This window comes from Oryx dammah, unplaced genomic scaffold (assembly GCF_014754425.2).
Source record: "Oryx dammah isolate SB20612 unplaced genomic scaffold, SCBI_Odam_1.1 HiC_scaffold_27, whole genome shotgun sequence".
Lineage (NCBI taxonomy): Eukaryota > Metazoa > Chordata > Mammalia > Artiodactyla > Bovidae > Oryx > Oryx dammah.
The window spans coordinates 65,591,393-65,614,337 of record NW_024070211.1 but is presented as its reverse complement, the minus strand read 5'-3'; positions in this window follow the sequence as shown (position 1 = coordinate 65,614,337).

Sequence of the window (22,945 nt, the reverse complement as noted above, 5' to 3'; positions counted from 1 at the left end):
CGAAGATCATGGCATCTGGTCCCATCACTTCATGGGAAATAGATGGGGAAACAGTGGAAATAGTGTCAGACTTCATTTTTTTGGAGCTCCAAAATCACTGCAGATGGTGACTGCAGCCATGAAATTAAAAGACGCTTACTCCTTGGAAGGAAAGTTATGACCAACCTAGATAGCTTATTCAAAAGCAGAGACATTAGTTTGCCAACAAAGGTCCATCTAGTCAAGGCTATGGTTTTTCCTGTGGTCATGTATGGATGTGAGAGTTGGACTGTGAAGAAGGCTGAGCCCCGAAGAATGGATGCTTTTGAACTGTGGTGTTGGAGAAGACTCTTGAGAGTCCCTTGGACTGCAAGGAGATCCAACCAGTCCCTTCTGAAGGAGATCAACCCTGGGATTTCTTTGGAAGGAATGATGCTGAAGCTGAAACTCCAGTACTTTGGCCACCTCATGCGAAGAGGTGACTCATTGGAAAAGACTCTGATGCTGGGAGGAGGAGAAGGGGACAGCAGAGGATGAGATGGCTAGATGGCATCATGGACTCGATAGACGTGAGTCTGAGTGAACTCCAGGAGTTGGTGATGGACAGGGAGGCCTGGCGTGCTGCTATTCCTGGGGTCGCAAAGAGTCAGACATGACTGAGCAACTGAACTGAAATGGACTGAACTGAAATATTTTCAAAACACTTTCTCAGATAGATAACTGACCTACTATGACCTGGAAGTGAAAACCTCAGCTCTGTTGATTAGATGGGTCTGCCATACACGTTGGGAAGCCAACTCCATCAAAAGTAACTTCTCTTCTTTTCTGCATGGTGGGCTGCTTTGGTGAAGAGACTGGGAGAGTGGGGATGGTGAGGGTTGCTTTATGGAGCTGAATATGGTGGTATGAGGTCTCTTTCTACTAAGATTACTCCACAGAAAATTCTAGGACCTGGAATGAAGACAGTTGATGGTGTTGGTAAACCAGAGACCACCCAAGTATGGCAGGAGGACCAACACAAATATTGATGGCTGGAATGAGGAGTCAGGAAATTGGAAACTGGGGAGAAGGAATGAGAACCAGGATACAATGGGTATCTGGAGGGCCCTTTTGGACCAGCCCATGAGGGTAGAGGTATTGCCTTACAAGAGTTCCCACCCTCCTATATGGAGCTTTCCCAACTCCAGCCACAGCCAAGCCTCACCTGAAATAATCTTTTTTCAAGTCAACTTCCTTTTTGACTCTTATGTAAATCCAAATTTTAAACATTGTACATTGCTATTAAATGGAAAACCAGTTTCATTTACCATAAAGAGATGGTAATTTCAAAAGTAAGCCAAATATTGTGGTTGTTGTTTAGTTGTTAAGTTGTATCCAACTCTTTTGCGACCCCCATGGACTATATCCCACCAGGCTCCTTTGTCCTTTGGATTTCCCAGGGAAGAATACTGGAGTGGATAGCCATTTTCTCTCCCAGGGGATCTTCCCGACCCAGAGATTGAACCCACGTCTCCTCCACTGGCAACTGGATTCTTTACTGCTGAGTTACCATTGCGTGCATGCGTGTTAAATCACTTCAATTGTGCCTGACTCTATGCAACCCCATGGACTGAAGCCCACCAGACTCCTCTGTCTATGGGATTCTCTAGGCAAGAATATTTGAGTGGATTGCCTTTTCCAGGGGATCTTCCCAATCCAGGGATCAAACCCACTTTTCTTGCATCTCTGGAATTGCAAATAGATTCTTTACCACTGGGCCACTGGGGAAGTCCCAATTAACCATTAGTATTGAACATTTCCTGCTGAAGGTTCTGAGCCTAGAGTTCATTGTCTCCTTGTTAAAAAGGAACTTAACTGAAATTAGGGAGGCCTTAAAGACCAGCACAAATGCCTTGAGCTCATCGAAAGGACTGAGAACATTCCGTGGAAAGCCACTCTTGTTCCCATGTGGGCTTCAGTGGTTTTTAACTCCTTATTTTTGTGAAACACCTAAAACCATAGGCTACCCTGAACAAAATTACATTGTGAACCTCCCAAGAGGTGTCCTCCTTTTTCAGGGTGTGCTCCTCAGAGACCTAGGGACCAGTTGGGAGCAAGGTGTCCTGGAACAGAGGGATCCAGGGTCTCTGGAGCCTACTCTCGGTCTCAGTGTCTGATGGTGGCAGGGATGATGCCTGGTTTCATGCACACAGGGAGAAAAGGTGTTTGAGGGAGGACCCCCAGAGGCAGGCTGTGGTGAACACCTCCCTGTGATCCTGTGCAAAGACCTCAACTTGGAACCTATAGGACATTCATTCTGAGACTATGCAGCAGAGATAGCCCTTGGCACTGAATGAACTGTCACTGGAGGCTTGAGAAAGAGAGGTCTAAAGTGTCTGTCCATGGGGAAGATTCAGAAGAGGATGGAAGGGGGGCTCAGGACACTCAGTTCAGCCACAGATGTGATGAGATGTCACCTAGAGCCCCCACTCAGTGGGCAAGAGGAGGGTGTGGGAGAACTGTGCTCTGGGACTCCCATCTCATTGCCCCCTCCTTTCTCTCTCCTCTTCCCCTCCATCTCCCCCACCCACACCTGCCACACCCTATCAGAGCCCTGCATTATCAGAGCAGCAGGTTCTGGGATCATCCAGTCCTACTCCCTCATCTTACAAATAGGAAGACTGAGGCCCAGAGCAGAGTGTGCCTGTCCACGCTGGTCCATGCTTCCTGCCTCTCAGGGGCAGGCCTTGTCCGCCAGTTTCTGGCCCAGTGTCATTTTTGTGCTCCACAGGCTGCCAGGCAGAAGCACATTTCTGACTGTCCCCTGGAGACCATTATGCCTGGTGACTGCAAGGTGAGAAGACCCGTTCAGCCAGTCACAGCCTTGGGATGGGGGAGCTCTCCTGACAACCCCAAACTGCAGAGAAGATTCATTTTCCTTTAAAGAAAAGGATTTTTTTCCCCTTATAGGTACTGAGGACTCACAGTACCCTCTTAAACTTTTTTTCCCCAGTTATAATATTTCAGCCCTGAATCATTAGAATTTCCTTCTAGAACAAGTTTGCTGCTTCCTGGCCCTGGCCCTCACAGTCATGCTCCCTGCCTGCCCTGCGCTGAGTGGAGGCAGAGGGCACAGCCCCATCCCTCTTCCCTCCAGCTGCAGTTCAGGGCCCCTGCCCTACCCTCATCCATAGTGGACTTTGAGGGCTTGAGCAGGTCGTAGCCACAGCCTGGCTCCAGGTCTTCCTCTAACACCGTGGAGTGTTAGACTATCAGAAACTTAGGCTTCATTCCGCTCTCAAATCTTGAAGACAGAGCTGCAGGGAGAGAGACAGAAAGAGAGAGAGAGAGAAAGGAGGGAGGGAGAAAGGGAGGAAAGGAAGTAAGAGAGAGAGAGGAGAAGGAAGAGAAATGTCTTTCTGGAAGGACTGAGGAAAAGTGATCCAAGATGAGAGGCTCAGGGGAGATAATGGGAGCAGGAAAACAGGAAGTGAGCAAGCGGCGTGACGCTCCCCTCCTACCACGTGCTACCGTAAAGCAGCTTCCTCACCTGCTGCCTGAGTTGGGAGGTGCTAGAGGACAAAGACACAGAGAGAGTCCTTGCCATGGATGGAAGTCAGTGTACCCAACAAGGGACTAGACAGCAGTACCTGCCTTGTTCAGGCCCTCACTGAATGCTAGACAATCTTCAGCTTAGCTCTGAAATGTATGAGTGGACAGTTGTATTTACAGGACTCTCTCCTCTGTGTCCTGTGTGACACCCCTTCCCTTGAGGGTAGGACCTCTACCTTTCTATCATTGCACCAACACATTTAGCACCACGCTTGCCTGACTCATCACTAGGGGAGTCAGTGGTGAGTGAAAGGATGAAGGATTGAATGGATGAAGGGTGTGAATGTGTTGAGGGGATGAGGAGCTGTCCGGGAGCCTTGGTAGCTTTGGAAGGTAGGTGGAGTGGGTGGGATCAGAGGAGAGGCCCAAATGAGGTGCTCTGATAGTACCTCACTGGTAACCAGCCCAGAATCACATGTGTCCTTGGCTACTTGGTTGAACTGAGGACCCCACTTGTTCCTTGGTCATTTGGTGACACAGCCTAGTCACAGGTACAAGGTGTCCCATTCTTTTCCTCTAGGTTTCATTAATGACAGAGAAGAGCGAAGTCCAGGGAGGAGCTCAAAGCAATAGTTTTGGAGATATTAAATTTTATTATTAAAAATCACCTCTAATTTTGCTTAAAATGTACTAAGAAAACATGTGGAAGAAAAGGAGAATAATTGCTCATAATTTCACATCTTTTTAAATTGTTTGCATTAATAAAATTCTTCTACAAACCTCATCCCACTCCTTAGAGAAAACAAGTGATGACAGGATGATGGTTTGCTATGTATTTTTCTCATCTATTTCCTGTGCTTCCAGAGATATATTTATAAACACATTTCCTTTTCTCCAAATATTGAAATGGTGCCATCCATATCACTTCACAAATGGCTTTCAAATTTAACCATATACAATAGATTTTTTTTCTACTTCAATATAGTAAAGTCTACTTTATTCTTGTTCGTGGCTGCATTGTTTTCAGTTCAATCACTACAGTACAATGTATGTATCTCATCTCCTATTAATGGACATTTTCATGTGCCCGGAGAAGGCAATGGCACCCTACTCCAGTACTCTTGCCTGGAAAATCCCATGGGCAGAGGAGCCTGGTAGGCTGCAGTCCATGGGGTTGCGAAGAGTCGGACACAACTGAGCAACTTCACTTTCACTCTTCACTTTCATGCATTGGAGAAGGAAATGGCAACCCACTCCAGTGTTCTTGCCTGGAGAATCCCAGGGACAGGGGAGCCTGGTGGGCTGCCATCTACGGGGTCGCACAGGGTCGGACACGACTGAAGTGACAGCAGCAGCAGCCATGTGCCCACTTTTATATCATTTCTGATCTCTGTTGTTACTTCAAAAAGAATTGTAGGAGAAATCCCTTGTTCACATATCCACATTATTTAATTGTAATTCCTGTAAGACAGATTCTTATGTGAAAGATGGCTGGTGTTAAGGTATACATATTTAAAATTGTAATAGATAAAGCAAATTGTTAGGCAAAAGTATTTTAGTTTATACTTTCATCAGTGAAATACGAGAGTACCCATTTTCCTATACTCCCAGAAGTATTATGCTATCAATTAAAATTACACTTTTTGAAAATTTGGTAGATACAAAATGCACCACTATTACTGCCTTAAATTGTTTAAAATATTGTTTAGGATGAGTTCATTTTCATATATTTATTGTCTGTTAATATTTCTTTTCTGAATTTCTTGTTCATATTTTTGCCCCTTCTTGTACTAATTTAAAACAAGTAAAGTTATTACATATTGGAGAAATTGATTTTTGGTTATTAAATATGTTGCAAATGTTTAGTGGCATCTGCCATTCAGGTACTTTACTTTTATCTGGCTAATTATCACTTCCTTTCTTTTTACCATTTTTTGAGTTTGTGTCATGCTTACACAGGCTTTCCCTAACCCCAAACTGTATTATATAGTCAGCTCCATGGTCATTTAATGGTCTTCCCAAGTGGCTCAGAGGTAAAGAATCTGCTTATCAATGCAAGAGACACAAGAGATGTGGGTTCATCCTTGGAGGAGGAAATGGTAACCCACTCCAGTATTCTTGCCTGTTAAATCCCATGGACAGACGGGCCTGGCAGGCTACAGTCCATACGGTTCCAAGAGCCAGACATGATTTAGTGACTAAACCATCACCATCACAAGCTGTCTTTGTATCACTTATTGATTAATCTATTCTTTTCCTATAGACTCACATTATAAATACTTTTTTAAATGAAATTTTATCTAAATATTTGAGAAATAGAAACTTCTTGAGACGTCTCCAAGACTCATTCAGGTCAAAACTCTTTTCATCACAATATAAATACACTGTAAAAACAATACACTCTCATTCTCTCACGTTCAGAAGCTATGTGACATGTCATGGTGTTATTGTCCTGATGGCTACTGAAATGTGTGCTTGTTTAATCTTTCATTTCAAAAGTTTGTTTTATTTTCTAATGGGGTAAATATTGATAAATACAACTTATACATAAAATTCTTTGGGGTCCCCAATAAATTTTAAGAATTATATAAATAGGTCCTCAGACCAAAAAGTTTAGGAACTGTTGGTCTAGGCAGATATAGTATGCTTATTCTACGACTTTGCATTTCCCTGGCACATTCTGCCTAGCCTGAGGGAACACATACCCTAGACTGAGAGACAAAGAGTGCAAGTGGAGAGAAACAGCACAGCTCTGAAAGGATTTATGTCACATCATCTGTCACCCCTACTTAATAGTTCTATAAATTTGAGCAAGAAGTCTAGCCCAATACAGCCCCTAGACTGTGAATTCTACCAAAGTTTTCCTATGGTAAAGATTATCAAGACACTTTTTCAAATCAAGATGCAAAAATTTCTAGCTCCTAAGATTTCTGTTCCTGACTCATCTTGAAACTGTTTAGGAAAGAAAACCAGTTTGTGTCTTACTGGTCAAGAGATGCAATAGAACTCCCAGGCTGAGGGTTTTGGTCATTTACTTTCCATCAGATGTAGCATCTACTCCATGGGATGGAGAGACTGGGATCCGCAGGGATCTGGCCCCTTGAAAGTCAGCACGGTGCCCTGGAGTCATTGCAACCTACAAGCCTGACGTTGGCAGTCAGCCCTGCCAGCAGGCAGGGAGGTAATAAGACGGGAAAAACAAGGGTCATCAGAATTCAACTTCAAGAGGCATTGCAAATATTGTCTAGTAGTGAGTATAATGTTTATCTTGTGAATAAATTGCCTTTCAAACTCCCCAAACAGCACTTGTGCAATATGTACTTGTAAACACTTGCTTGATAGCAAGCTCACTACCTCATGATATAACCCTCACTGTTGAACAATTTGCATTATTACCTCTATCTAGAATGTGCTTACCCTCCCCTCCCCACTACACATAAACACACAGAAGCTTTGGATGGCAATTGCTACTTCACTTGCATGTCAGTTCCTTCAGAAACCCTTCCCTGACTCTTCCTCCTCTAATCTCTGTCTAGTGGGTTGAAGATACTCCCTTGTACTCTTAACGCACACTTGCTTACCTTCAGCTTACTGGAGAAGACTCTTAAGAGTCCCTTGGACAGCAAGGAGATTAAACCAGTCAATCCTAAAACAAATCAACCCTGAATATTCACTGGAAGGACTGATGCTGAAGCTGAAGCTCCAATACTCTGGCCACCTGATGCAAAGAGCTGACTCGTTGAAAAAGACCCTGATGCTGGGAAAGACTGACAGCAGGAGGAGAAGTGGGTGACAGAGGATGAGATGATTGGATGGCATCACCAACTTAATGGACATGAATTTGAGCAAACTCCAGCAGGTAGTGAAGGATAGGGAAGCCTAGCATGCTGCAGTCCATGGGGCTGCAAAGAGACAGATACGACTTAGCAACTGAACAATAACAACAAATGCATTTAGACAGAACGATCTGCCATAACAAATCACCACAAACTGGGTGACTTTTAACAGAAATGTATTCTCTTACCATTATGGAGGCTAGACGTCTGAAATTGAGGTATTGTCCAGGCTGTGCTTCTTCAGAACTCTCTGAGGGGAACTCCTTTCTCCCTCTTCCAGCTTTTACAGGGTGTCAGCATCTCTTACCTTCCCTGGCTACATCACTGAAAGAGGGCATAGTAACCTACCCTAGTATTTCTGCCTGGAGAATCCAATGGATAGGGGAACCTGGTCCATAGGGTTGCAAAGAAATTGAACACAACTAAAGCAACTGAGCATGCACTTACGCATGTCTTTTGAGGAGTCACTATTCAACCCAATACATAGAGGGTAGTAAAATGGATACCGTTGGATCAAATTCAGCCCTTTCCTGCACAATCTTTTATGCATTAGAACATTTCACCTAAGTATCTAGTATCCAACTTTGGAAAAATCAGAAGGTCTTTAAATATTGGGATTGCCTTTCCAAAGGCATACATCAGGGGAGTTGAATGGAAGTTGCACCTTTTAGAAGATGTCTGTGTTCTCTCGTTTACCAAGTCCTCACCACTTCCCAGCCCAATTTGACTTGACCTGTCAAGTCCCTATAGGCTTTTGACTTCGTGACTCATAATTTAAGCTTAGTAATTATTGCTCCCACCAGACATTAACTTGTCTTATTTGACTTTGCATTTCTAGAATCTAAGTTAGTACATAATACAGAGTAGTTTCTCAAAAAAGAAATTTGTCAGATTAAAGAATGTAGAATTCGCACTGAACAGAAATATGTTTTCCTTTAATTCCTACCTGCAAACAGGTCTTATTCCTGAAACCATAGCCACACAGAATAAAGGTTGCCTTTCTTCCATTTAAAAATCCTATACAGTTAAAAACTCTCCTTGCATGGCCCTGTAATAAAGCTTTTTCTGTCCCCACCCAAAATACTTAATGTACAAGAGGACAGCCACAGTTGTACTAACATTGCTGCTGCTGCTAAGTCACTTCAGTCGTGTCTGACTCTGTGTGACCCCATAGATGGCAGCCCACCAGGCTCCCCTGTCCCTGGGATTCTCCAGGCAAGAACACTGGAGTGGGTTGCCATTTCCTTCTCCAATGCATGAAAGTGAAAAGTGAAAGTGAAGTCACTCAGTCGTGTCCGACCCTCAGCAACACCATGGACTGTAGCCTTCCAGACTCCTCCATCCATGGGATTTTCCAGGCAAGAGTACTGGAGTGGGGTGTCATTGCCTTCTCCATGTACTAACATTAACTCTGATTATATCTCTATTAACAAAAAGGGGTGTTGGGAGGCAATCTAAGATGGTGGCATAAGAAGATCCTTGCAGAGGATAAGATGGTTGGATGGCATCACTGACTCAATGGACATGAATTTGAGCAAACTCCAGGAGATGGTTAAAGACAGGGAAGCCTGGCACACTGCAGTCCATGGGGCTGCAAAGAGTCAGACACAATTTTGCAAGTGAACAATAACAACAAATGCATTTAGACATAATGATCTGCCATCAGTGTAAATCCAATGCACACACCAATTTTATAGTCACACATAGGAAATCCACTGCTAAAAATGAACTGTTAATTGGCTGAACAGATCTTTTACAACAAGGGATAAAAGGACCACGTGGGTAGGAGAGGCAGAGATGCAGAATCACAGAAAAACACATAACTGGTATGGCAACCCACAAGAGGGAAGGATCTTGTGGATCCAGAGCTAGTCCCAAAGGAGAGAGAACTTCATGCCTCATGTTGATCACCCCAATACTGGGGAGCTGCACTGGAGAGAAGAAGCCCCCCAAAACATTTGGCTTTGGAAACCAACAGACCTTATGTCTGGGAGCTGTGGGAGCTGTGGGAGCTGTGGGGATCTAAGATACTCCTTTTGAAGAATGTATGTGGTCTCACTAATCCTGGGACCTGGTACAAAGGCAATAGTTAGAGAACTGCCTGGACTATATGTGAAGGAGATTCATTTGTTAATCTAAAGCATCTTTCAGAGGGGCAGGGGTAAGTTGGGGCTTTCCCTGAGAATGGAGATGTTGGCAAGTGCCATTTCTGTACTGTATACCTTTATAGTACAGGTAAGGAACATGTGGACACAGTTGCTAAAGTCATAAGCTTGTCTTGTGTCTATTGCTCTTTTCCTGCATTGCTGAAGCCCTGGATGTGCCCTGCCCTCAATACACTCCCACAGCCTCTCTAAAACCAGCAGGTAAGCACAGCTCACACAGAAACAAAGGCCTTTTAATCACCTAGCCCTGGTGGCCAGAAGGGCTTATGTTCCTGGGCCCCACAGGACTGAATAATTAAAGACAGTGCTGAGTAGGCTATCACACCCAGAACATTGCAGAGACAGCAGACTGAAATGCACCGCCAGCCTGCCTGTGAAAACGGCCCATTTATTTGTCTTGGAACTTCAACCTGAGGGACAGGCTTCTGGTTTGCTATATACCTAGAAGTGGGAAGCAGTCTCATGGAAGACGGGCAGACACCATTCTTATTTCTTCCCTTGGCCTCATCATAGCTTGCTGGCACATCTTAAAAAAGAGCATATTATAAACTCATTTGAAGCCTCAATTTTTGCCACTGTCACCCAGAGAACATCTATAGATCTCTTGATCTGGAGATCAGCAGTGATTATGAATGCAGTACCACCAGACGACATGCAATACTATATGTATTTGCATACTTTAAAAGCTGCTGCATAAGGAGTTGGCTTCTAATCAGTGTGAAACTGGGTGCTGACTGAGATCCATCTCACTGGAACACTGACAGGTCTTGGCACACCCTAAACAACCGAGACCTATAAAGAATAAACCAGGCTATGTAGACAATCATAAAGGTTCAAGAAACAACCAAGAATTATGGTAAGGTTGAATGATAAGATTCATCTCCTGCACAATGCCACATCTGAAATACTGGGAGAGTTAGCTATTCTGTCTAATATTTAGAAACACAGAGAGTCAAGTAAAATTAGAAAACAAAGAAGTATGTTCAAAAAGAAACCCCTGAAAGAGACCTTAATGCAATAAAGATAATTAATCTTTGATAAAGAATCCAAAGTAACGGTCATAAAGAGTGAGAAGAATGAATGAACATAGTGAGAACTTCAACAAAGAGATAGAAAATATAAGAAAGTATCAAACAGAAGTCACAAAGCTGAAGAATACAATAACTTAACTGAAAAAGTTGAGGGGATTCAACAGCAGACTAGATGAAGCAAATAATGAATCATTGGGAAAACAGGAGAATGGAACTCACCCAAACAGAGCACAAAAAGGGAAATGAATTTTAAAAAATAAAGATAGCTTAAGGGACCTATGGGATGATATCAAACAGAATAACATTCATATTATAGAGGTCTCAGAAGGAGAAGAGAGAGAGAAAGGGAAGTAACAGTTATTTAAAGAAAAAATGGCTAAAAGCACCCCTAACCTGGGAAAGAAGACAGGTAACAAGGTCCAGGAAGCACAGAGCATTCCAAATAAGATGAATTCAAAGAGATCCACACCAAGACACATTTTAATTGAACTATCAGAAGTTAAAGACAAAGAATTTTAAAAGAAGCAAAAGAAAAACAACACATTACACTCAAGGGAACCCCTACAAGACTGTCACCTGGTTTTTCAGCAGAAACTGCAGGCCAGAATGCAGTGGAACGATCTATTCAAAGTGCAGAAAGGAAATGCTTTCAACCAAGTACTCTATCCAGCAAGTTTATCATTCAAAACTGAGGGAGAGAGAGAGTTTTTCAGACAAACAAAAGCTAAAGGAGTTTATACCCAACTTACATCAATGGATTGATTATCCAGATGTAATTGGCCTTACAAGAAATGTTAAAGGGAGTTGTTTAAGCTGAAAAGAAAAGGTGCTAACTAATAGAAACAAACACATAATAATAAAAATCTCACTGGTAAAGGAAAATATACAGTAAAAGTCATAGACTGTTTACAAAACTAGTTTAAATGCTAAGAATAAAAGTAGCAAAATTATAAGTACAATAAATAGTTAAGAGATACACAAAATTAAAAACATAAAATATAACATCAAAAATATGAAACACTGGGGAAGGGAAAAATGTAGTTTTTAGAATGTGTTCAAACTTAACTTGCCGTCAGCTTAAACCATATTATTTTGTCTATATAAGCTGTCATATGTACATTTCATAGCAATCACAAAGCAAAAACTTAGAGTAGATACACAAAATATAATGAGAAAAGTGTCTAAACATAACACTAAAGAAAGTCACTAAACCACAAAAGAAGAGAGCAAAAGAAAAAGAAATAAAGAGGAGCTACAAAAGGAAAACAGAAAATAAGTAACAAAATGTCAGTAAGTACATACTTATCAATAATTACTTTAAACGTAAATGAACTAAATTCTTCAGTCAGAAGACAAAGAGTGGCTGTATGGATAAGAAAACAAGAGTCATCCATATGTTGCCTACAAGAGACCCACATCAGATGTAAGGACACAAACAGATTAAAAGTGAAGGGATGAAAAGAAGATAATCCATGCAATTAAAAAAAGAAAAGAAAGCTGGTACAGCTAAAGTCAGATAAAACAGACTTTAAAACCAAGACTATAATTAATAAAAGACAAAGAAGGGCATTGCATAATGATAAAGAGATCAATAAAAATGGATATAATATTTGTAAATATTTATGCACCCCAAAGTGGAGTATCTAAATATATAAAGCGAATATTAACAGACCTGAAGGGAGAAATAGCACTACAATAATAGCAAGGGACTTTAATACCCCACTTACATCAATGAGTATATCATTCAGACAGAAATTCGATAAAGAAACAATTTTAAATGACATGATAAACCAGATGACCCTAAAAGATATATATATATATATATATAAAACATTTCATCCCAAAATAGTAGAATACATACTTTTCTCAAATGTGTAGGAAATATCTCTAGGATAGATCACATATTAGGCCACAAAATAATTATCAATAAATAAGATTGAAATCATTTCAAGCATCTTTCCTGACCACAAAGGTATGGAACTAGAAATCAATATGTGGAGATTAAACAATATACTACCGAAAAACCCATAAGTCAAATAAAAATCAAAAGGGAAACTAAAACTTACTTTAAGACAAATGAAAAAGGAAATATAACATTCTAAAATCTATGAGAGACAGCAAAGCAGTTAAAGGGAAGTTCATAGAAATGCAGGCCTTCATCAAGAAATAAAAATCTCAAATAAACAATTTAACTTTACACTTAAGAAAACTAGATAAAAAAAAAAAAAAAGCCCAAAGTTCAGCTCAGTTCAGTCGCTCAGTCGTGTCCGACTCTTTGCAACGCCATGAACTGCAGCATGCCAGGCCTCCCTGTCTATCACCAACTCCCGGAGTTCACTCAGACTCACGTCCATCGAGTCGGTGATGCCATCGAGCCATCTGTCGTCCCCTTCTCTTCCTGCCCCTAATTTCTCCCAGCATCAGAGTCTTTTCCAATGAGTCAACTCTTCGCATGAGGTGGCCAAAGTACTGGAGTTTCAGCTTTAGCATCAGTCCCTCCAAAGAAATCCCAGGGCTGATCTCCTTTAGAATGGACTGGTTGGATCTCCTTGCAGTCCAAGGGACTCTCGAGTCTTCTCCAACACCACAGTTCAAAAGCATCAATTCTTCGGCGCTCAGCTTTCTTCACAGTCCAACTCTCACCATCCATGCATGACTACTGGAAAAACCATAGCCTTGACTAGATGGACCTTTGTTGGCAAACTAATGTCTCTGCTTTTCAATATGCTATCTAGGTTGGTCATAACTTTCCTTCCAAGGAGTAAGCATCTTTTAATTTCATGGCTGAAGTCACCATCTGCAGTGATCTTGGAGCCCAAAAAAATAAAGTCTGCAACTGTTTCCACTGTTTCTCCATCTATTTGCCATGAAGTGATGGGATCACATGCCATGATCTTCGTTTTCTGAATGTTGAGCTTTAAGCCAACTTTTATACTCTCTTCTTTCACTTTCATCAAGAGGCTTTTTAGCGTCTCTTTACTTTCTGCCATAAGGGTGGTGTCATCTGCATATCTGAGATTTTTGATATTTCTCCTGGCAATCTTGATTGCAGCTTGTGCTTCTTCCAGCCCAGCATTTCTCATGATGTACACTGCATATAAGTTAAATAAGCAGGGTGACAATATACAGCCTTGAAGTACTCCTTTTCCTATTTGGAACCAGTCTGTTGTTCCAGGTCCAGTTCTAACTGTTGCTTCCTGACCTGCATATAGGTTTCTCAAGAGGCAGGTCAGGTGGTCTGGTATTCCCATCTCTTTCAGAATTTTCCACAGTTTATTGTGATCCACACAGTCAAAGGCTTTGGCATAGTCAATAAAGCAGAAATAGATGTTTTTCTGGAACTGTCTTGCTTTTTTGATGATCCAGCAGATGTTGACAATTTGATCTCTGGTTCCTCTGCCTTTTCTAAAACCAGCTTGAACATCTGAAATTTCATGGTTCACGTATTGCTGAAGCCTGGCTTGGAGAATTTTGAGCATTACTTTACTAGCTTATGAGATGAGTGCAATTGTGCAGTAGTTTGAACATTCTTTGGCATTGCCTTTCTTTGGGATTGGAATGAAAACTGACCTTTTCCAGTCCTGTGGCCACTGCTGAGTTTTCCAAATTTGTTGGCATATTGAGTGCAGCACTTTCACAGCATCATCTTTCAGGATTTGAAATAGCTCAACTGGAATTCCATCACCTCCATTAGCTCTGTTCGTAGTGATGCTTTCTAAGGTCCACTTGACTTCACATTCTAAGATGTCTGGCTCTAGTTGAGTGATCACACCATCGTGATTATCTTAGTTGTGAAGATTTTGTTTTTGTACAATTCTTCTGTGTATTCTTGCCACCTCTTCTTAATATCTTCTGCTTCTGTTAGGTCCATACCATTTCTGTCCCTTATCAATAGGAAGCTAATAATAAAGATCAGAGTGGAAATAAATGACATGGAGCCTGAAAAAAAATCAGAAAATAGAGAATAGCATTGAAACATATATATTACCATATGTTAAGTAGATGACCAGTCCAAGTTCTATGCATGAAACAGGGCATTCAAAGCCAGTGCATGGGGAAAAGCCAGAGGGATGGGATGGGGAGGGAGGTGGGAGGCGGGTTTGGGATGGGGGACACATGTACACCCATGGCTGATTCATGTCAATGTATGGCAAAAAACACCACAATGTTGTAAAATAATTAATTACCTCCAATGAAAATAAATAAACTAACTTAAAAAAATAAGAAAATATCAATGAAACTAAGAACTGGTTCTTTGAAAAGATAAAACTGGCAAACCTTTAGCTTGACTCACCAAGCAAAAACAAGAGAGGGCTCAAATAAATAAGGTCAGAAATGAAAGAGGAGGAGTTGAAACTGATAACATGATTTTGGGGGAAAGATTATAAAGCTGCTATGAACAGTCATACATCAGCAAATAGGACAACCTATAAAAAATGGATAAATTCTGGGAAAAATGCAACCTTCCAAGACTGAATCATGAAGAAATAGAAAATCTGAATAAACCAATGATTAGTAAGAAGATTGAGTCAGTAATAAATACCCCCGCCCCCCAAAACAAATTGAAAATTGAGCACCAGATGGTTTCACTGGTGAAATTTTACTAAACATTCAAAGATTTAACACCTAACCTTCTCAGTTCTTCAAAAAGATAGAATAGGAGGAAACATTTCTAAACTCATTTTGCAAAGCTAGCATTACCTTGATACCAAAATCAGACAAAGATGCCACAAAAAGAAAATTGCAGGCTAATATTGATAATGAACATAAATGCAAAAAATCTTCAATAAAATATTTGGAAACTGAATTCAAAAGTATATTAAAATTATCGAACACCATGTTTAAGCGGGATTTATTACAGGAATATAGGGATGGTTCAATATTTGCAAATCAGCATGATACACCACATTAGTAAAATAAGGGATAAAACTCAATATGATCATCTCAGTAAAGGCAGAAAAAGCATTTGACAAAATTCAATATCCATTTATGATCAAAAAAATGAAAAGACAACATACTGAATGGGAGAAAATTGTTACAAATCATATATCTAATAAGGTGTTAATATCCAAAATATAAAAGGAACTCAGACAACTCAGTAGCAAGAAGAAAAAAAAATCCATGAAACCTGATTGTAATATAGGCAGAGGATATAAACAGACATTTTTCATAGACTTACAAATGGCCAATAGACCGTTGAAAAGATACCAGTATCTCTAATAATCAGAGAAACGCAAATCAAAACAGCAATGAGATGTCACCTCATACTTGTTAGAATGGCTTTTGTAAAAAAGGCAAAGAATAACAAGTGTCAAAGAGGATATAAAGGAAAAAGAACCCTAGTATACTATTGATGGGAATGTTAGTTGGTGCAGATACTACATTAAAAAAATAGAGGTTCCTCAAAAAATTAAAAATAGAACTTTCATATGATCTAGGTACTCATTCCAGGGTATTTATCTGAGGAATACAAAGACAACTAATTCTAAAAGTGATATGGCACCCTTATGTTCATTACAGCATCATTTATAATAACCAATATATGGAAACATCCTGAGTGCCTATCAATGGATGACTGGATAAAGAAATAATGGGTTACAACATAGCCATTAAAAGAAGGAAATGTTGTCATTTACAACACAGATGGACCTTGAGGGTATTATGCTAAGTGAAATAAGCCAGACAGAGAAAGACAAATAACATGTGGTTTCACTTGTTCAGTCACTAGGTCATGTCTGACTCTTTGTGACCCCATGGACGACAGCACGCCAGGCTTCCCTATCCTTCACTATCTTCCGGAGTTTGCCCAAGCTCATGTCCATCAAATAGGTGATGCCAACCAGCCATCTCATCCTCTGTCACCCTCTTTTCCTGCCCTCAATCTTTCCCAGCATCAGGGTCTTTTCCAATGAGTTGGCTTTTCACATCAGGTGGCCAGAATATTGGAGCTTCCGCATCAGTCCTTCCAATGAGTATTCAGGGTTGATCTCCTTTAGGATTGACTGATTTCATCTCCTTGCTGTTCAAGGGACTCTCAAGAGTCTTTTCCAGCACCACAATTTGAAAGCATCATGAGGCTAAAAAACAAAACAAATAAAAACAACATAGATACAAAGAACAGTCTGGTGATTACCATAGGAGAAGGGGTTTAGGAGGTGGGTGAAATGGGTGAAGGGAGTCAATTTTACGGTGATGGGTGGTAACCAGACTTAATGTGGTGAACACATTATATTGTATATGTTAGTTGCTCAGTTGTGTCTGACTCTTTTTGACCCCATGGACTGTAGCCTGCCAGACTCCTCTGTCCATGGTATTCTCCAGGCAAGAATACTGGGATGGGTTGCCATGCCCTCCTCCAGGGGATCTTCCTGACCCAGGTATTGAACCCGAAGCTCCTGAACCTCCTGCCTTGCAGGCAGATTCTTTACTGCTGAGCCACCAGGGAAACCCTAAAATGATGACATCTTCCTTCAAAGATTTGCTTTTATTTCTGGGACGAAGTTAGGTAAGGGGTAGTATGTCTTATTCCAATTTAGGGAGCTGATTTGAAGGACCAATTTATTTCACCACCACATTTTCATGAAGACTAATCTATTTCATGACCATTTCTAGAGTAGGCATTGTGGGAGTTCCAGCTGAAGCCTGGAGTGTTTGCCATGACCCCTCCTGCCTGATGAGCCTGGACTCTAATATTTGGCCATGTCCCTCAGCCTTATCAGACTGCTGAATGCTCTCCTCAGCTCTCAGTAACTCAGTCAGTGCTTTTTGCTGTCTTCAGCCTCTAAACCACAACATTGGAATCGACAAATGCCCTAGTGGGGAAAGAAGCAGTGAAATTGAGGATCATTTATCTTCCCTTTTCTAAGACTCTCACGAATATGTATCTGCACTGGCATAGTGGGTCAGCCTTGCAGGAGATAGGAGAGAGGATTCCTCAGTGAGCTTCAGGCCTCTGTATGGGAGGTGGTAGTTTAATAAGAACATTTGCACTCCTTGACCTTCCTCAGCATGGCCAGATCACTCTGCTGAAGGATGACATCTCTGTATTCCTCACTTTTGACCTTGGGAAGAATCCAGCAGAAAGGCCCCTGGGAGGTCAAAGGCTCAGACCTTGGAGCCCCAGTATCTTTGTTCTTAGATCCTCTAACTGATGAAAGACGGCAGTGTTTCTCACCCTCCTACTCTTTGGTTTCTTGAATCCTTACCACTTTGAGAGCTCCTGAAAACTTTAAATAGATGTTTTGAAGAAAATAATAAAACAAACAAAAAACCCTCAGCTTTTCTAGTTGTTCTCAGTAGAAAGACTGATCTGCCAAAATTAGGTACCAGCAACAGAAGTGGTTTGCCTTGGAAATGAACAGAGATCCTTCTGTCGTTTTTGAGATTGCATCCAAGTACTGCATTTTAGACTCTTTTGTTGACCATGATGGCTACTCCATTTCTTCTAAGGGATTCCTGCCTGCAGTAGTAGATATAATGATCATCTGAGTTAAATTCACCCATTCCAGTCCATTTTAGTTCGCTGATTCCTAGAATGTCGACGTTCACTCTTGCCATCTCCTGTTTGACCACTTCCAATTTGCCTTGATTCATGGACCTAACATTCCAGGTTCCTTTGCAATATTGCTCTTTACAGCATCGGACCTTGCTTCTATCACCAGTCACATCCACAACTGGGTATTGTTTTTGCTTTGGCTCCATCTCTTCATTCCTTCTGAAGTTATTTTCCACTGATGTCCAGTAGCATATTGGGCACCTACTGACCTGGGGAGTTCCTCTTTCAGTATCCTAACATTTTGCCTTTTCATACTGTTCATGGGGTCCTCAAGGCAAGAATACTGAAGTGGTTTGCCATTCCCTTCTCCAGTGGACAAGGACAGTTTTCATTCCAATCCCAAAGAAAGGCAATGCCAAAGAATGTTCAAACTACTGCACAGTTGCACTCATCTCAAACGCTAGTAAAGTAATGCTCAAAATTCTCCAAGCCAGGCTTCAGCAATACATGAACCGTGAACTTCCAGATGTTCAAGCTGGTTTTAGAAAAGGCAGAGGAACCAGAGATCAAATTGCCAACATCTGCTGGATCATCAAAAAAGCAAGACAGTTCCAGAAAAACATCTATTTCTGCTTTATTGACTATGTCAAAGCCTTTGACTGTGTGGATCGCAATAAACTATGGAAAATTCTGAAAGAGATGGGAATACCAGACCACCTGACCTGTCTCTTGAGAAACTTATATGCACGTCAGGAAGCAACAGTTAGAACTGGACCTAGAACAACAGACTGGTTCCAAATAGGAAAAGGAGTATATCAAGGCTGTATATTTTCACCCTACTTATATGCAGAGTACGTCATGAGAAATGCTGGGCTGGAAGAAGCACAAGCTGGAATCAAGATTGCTGGGAGAAATATCAATAATCTCAGATATGCAGATGACACCACCCTTATGGCAGAAAGTAAGCCTCTTAATGAAAGTAAAAGAGGAGAGTGAAAAAATTGGCTTAAAGTTCAACATTCAGAAAACGAAGATCATGGCATCTGGTTCCATCACTTCATGGGAAATAGATGGGGAAACAGTGGAAACAGTGTCAGACTTTATTTTTTGGGCTCCAAGATCATTGCAGATGGTGATTGCAGTCATGAAATTAAAAGACGCTTACTCCTTGGAAGGAAAGTTATGAGCAACCTAGATAGCTTATTCAAAAGCAGAGATATTACTTTGCCAACAAAAGTCCGTCTTAGTCAAGGCTATGGTTTTTCCAGTAGTCATGTATGGATGTGAGAATTGTACTGTGAAGAAAGCTGAGCGCCAAAGGATTGATGCTTTTGAACTGTGGTTTTGGCGAAGACTCTTGAGAGTCCCTTGGACTGCAAGGAGATCCATTTAGTCCATTTTAAAGGAAATCAGTCCTGGGTGCTTTTTGGTAGGAAAGATGCTAAAGCTGAAACTCCAGTACTTTGGCCACCTCATGGGAAGAGTTGACTTATTGGAAAAGACTCTGATGCTGGGAGGGATTAGGGGCAGGAGGAGAAGGGGACGATAGAGGATGAGATGGCTGGGTGGCATCACCAACTCAATGAATGTGAGTCTGAGTGAACTCCGGGAGTTGGTGATGGACAGGGAGGCCTGGCGTGCTGCAGTTCATGGGGTTGCAAAGAGTCGGACACGACTGAGCGACTGAACTGAACTGAACTGAAAGGAAGTGGAAGCAACTTAAATTTTAAAATTACTTCACAATCTTAAGTGATTGCATATACTCCAGCCAATTTATGTCCAAGACCTCTAACATTAGGAAGGGCCAAATAAGGAACCCCTCCCTCTAAAGAGACATCAAGGAAGTCCCCCAGAATAGTATTTACATCTGATTATCTCAAAATGAATCATGTGGCTACACTGAGATGAAAGGGAGGCTGAGAAATATAGTCTTAGACTTAGTACATAGCTGTCCAGTTAAAAGTCAAGATTTTACTTTTAAGGACAAAGAGGAGAATGTATGCTGTGAGTGAACAACTAGCACTCACTATATATAGGGGTGTTCCAAAAATATCCTTTATAAGAAACTTCCTAGCTAGTCTGAAAAATAACATAAGAGCTATGAAGATGTTTTGGGGGCAGGCTGCAGTACGAAAATGTACTAAATTACTAAATAATGATATAAATAATGTCTGATTACCATAAGGCACAAAATTGTATTTCAGGGCAGAGGAATATTTCAGGGCCATATGTATAGGGGTTGTAGACATAAATGCTATAGCCATCCAGAATCTTACTGGCATGGGGTAGCAAATCCCATGTTCTTTGTGGTAGTAATTGATAGAGCTGAGTAGGGACTACTTTCCCACAGTGGTCAATTTGCCAAACTCTTTAATGTCATAGACTCTGGAGGCTGGATCTGGATTTGGCCATGAACATGACTAATAAGTGGAAGAACTGAGTCTGGATATCAGCATGGTTTCTTGAAGAACTGTCTTTCAAGTGGAAGTGATCATATCTGGATCCTGGCCTTGTCACTTACCTTCTAACTAGACATGCCATTTAACCCCATTGAGTCTAGTTTTCTGTATAGAAAGGCATAAATACTCTTCATAGTAAAAACCTCAAAGGACTGTTGTGAAGCTCAAATTAGAGGACAGTGCGCTCCTCAGGAGAGCTAGTCATTCGGAAATATGTTCTCCCAGTGTTCTCTTTCATGGACAGACACTGTGGCAGGCAAACCCCACGGACACTGGTATCTGAGGGCATTCATTGTTTGGTCAAGTGACAGTCACCTGTCAGGTGTTGTCAATCATATGCCACCAGGCACAAGCTTAGGGACTGCAAACCCGGTGGTCTGTGCCCCGATAAGTCCTCTTTGTTTTACCCTCATGCTTCTGACTCCTCTTGGCTGGTTCCCAAATCTTCAGTATTAGATTGGATAATCCCACTTTTAATAATGCTCAGGATATTTGCCTCTCTTGGGGGACTGTGATCACAGCAGTGGAGGGTATTAAAATAGAGCTGAATGCCATGCAGAACACTTACCCTTTAAGCTGTGTATGTGAGCATGGCGTTTTGCATGTGTGCACACAAGGGGTGTGTGTGTGTGTGTGTGTGTGTGTCTATGTGTGCCTTCTAAGATTTTTTCGTAAATAAAATATTACATTGAGCACCCAGTTTATTTGCAATGTTAACAGAAAACACTGCAGAATCAGTTTAAAACTCAGGTTTTCTAAATCAATTAAATTATTGACTTCTAAATTTTGTGTTTTTATTTCCCCTAAATGGCATTAGCTCAGCATTAGCCTTAAGGGCATAGTAACACTTCATAAGACTCCAGAAACACTAACTTAATACACAGCTGAATTTAAGTTTTTGAGTTATGCTTGATATTTTTAAACTTAACATAAACTGAGTAGTTATCAGGGATTTGACTTGCTTCCATTTATAATAATACATTTTGGGGGCCAATTTTTTACCCCCTTAGCCTATTTCACTAATCAAGAAGCTACACTAAAAAATAATTGGTAGAGAACAGAGAGGAAATATACAGAGTTACTAATATACACCAGGGTTTAAGCTGACATGAAATTTTATCTTAATTATCGGACAAATTTGTACTCCCACTATCTAATTCAATTTGCATGCATCGGTAGACACTTATTAAAGGTAATATTACATCTGTCATTTTAAGACTGGTGAGAATTTTATCATATGAGCTGCATGAAACAGCCACTCTATTATGTACAGAACTCTTTTGTATGGCTTAAAATAACCAGCATTGCATCCTAATTAAGTATTTTTTGTAATTGTCTTCAGGATAGTCATAGTCTTGTCCATTTTGTGTCCATCTTGTAAGTTATTTGGACACAGAATTGAAGTTGCAGGAATGTACTTCTCCTCCCCTCTGCTTTCGCTTTCTGAATGAAAAATGAGAGCTTTACTAATAAAATGTAAACTGGAATCAAATGTTCAAATAAGGTTTTATGAGAAACATGCAATGCATAAACCCATCTCAGAATTCTCCACTGGATTTAGAATTCTGCTGTATACAAATATATTAGGCAGCTGAGGCATTAGCAACTGAATACATTAGGGTTATTTCTGAGATGAGTTTATTAGATTTGTACTTTTGTACAAAATGAATTGGTCGAGTGCTAATATAGCATCATCAATTCAGGATAACAATGGCAGTTTCTGAGCATAAAGCCCTAAAATGCTTTTAGATGTTGATACCATACATTCCCCAAAAGAAGCCCACAGATTTCTGCTTTGACTCTGCAGGGTTGGAGATAAAAATCTCATGAAGCACTCATCTAATTTTAAGTTCACTCTTCCTGCTACAGCCATCTTGGTTTTGAAGCTCTTTTGTTCTACTCACCAAAGGAAATGAAAGAATGATTTAGGGATGAAAATAAGAGTGAGCATGCAAGGGGAAAAAAAGAGGGGAAAATCCAGTAGAGCAAATGTGCCCAGATAGGAACTGCTGGTCCAGGGCTCTGGGAAAATGTGGAAGGTGATAGCAGGAAGTCACTGGGCAGCAGGTCTCCTGTTCCACGTCTGCCTGGTTTTCCCGGGAAGCTGTGTCCTCCTGGAAATGAAAGAATTAAGCATTATGGTTTTTTACTTGCTCACCCCTGGACCCACAAGTGCATTTGACATGCTCACCAACCCCTTTTCTGCTTGGTAACAGGATTTGTTTTTTCTTGTCCTCTTTTTAAAGAAAAAAAATGTACAACCTTTATCTGTGACAGGGCAAAAAGCTCCCCCAGAGTTCAACCAGGCGTCATCCACTCAGAGAATTGTTAAAGTGTTCGGTTGGTCACGAGGCTGCCTTCTTCAACAGGAACTTTAAAAAAAAATAATCATGACATTTTATCATAGAGTTTTTTGTTTTTTAAACTAAGACCAAATGCCATCTTCAGC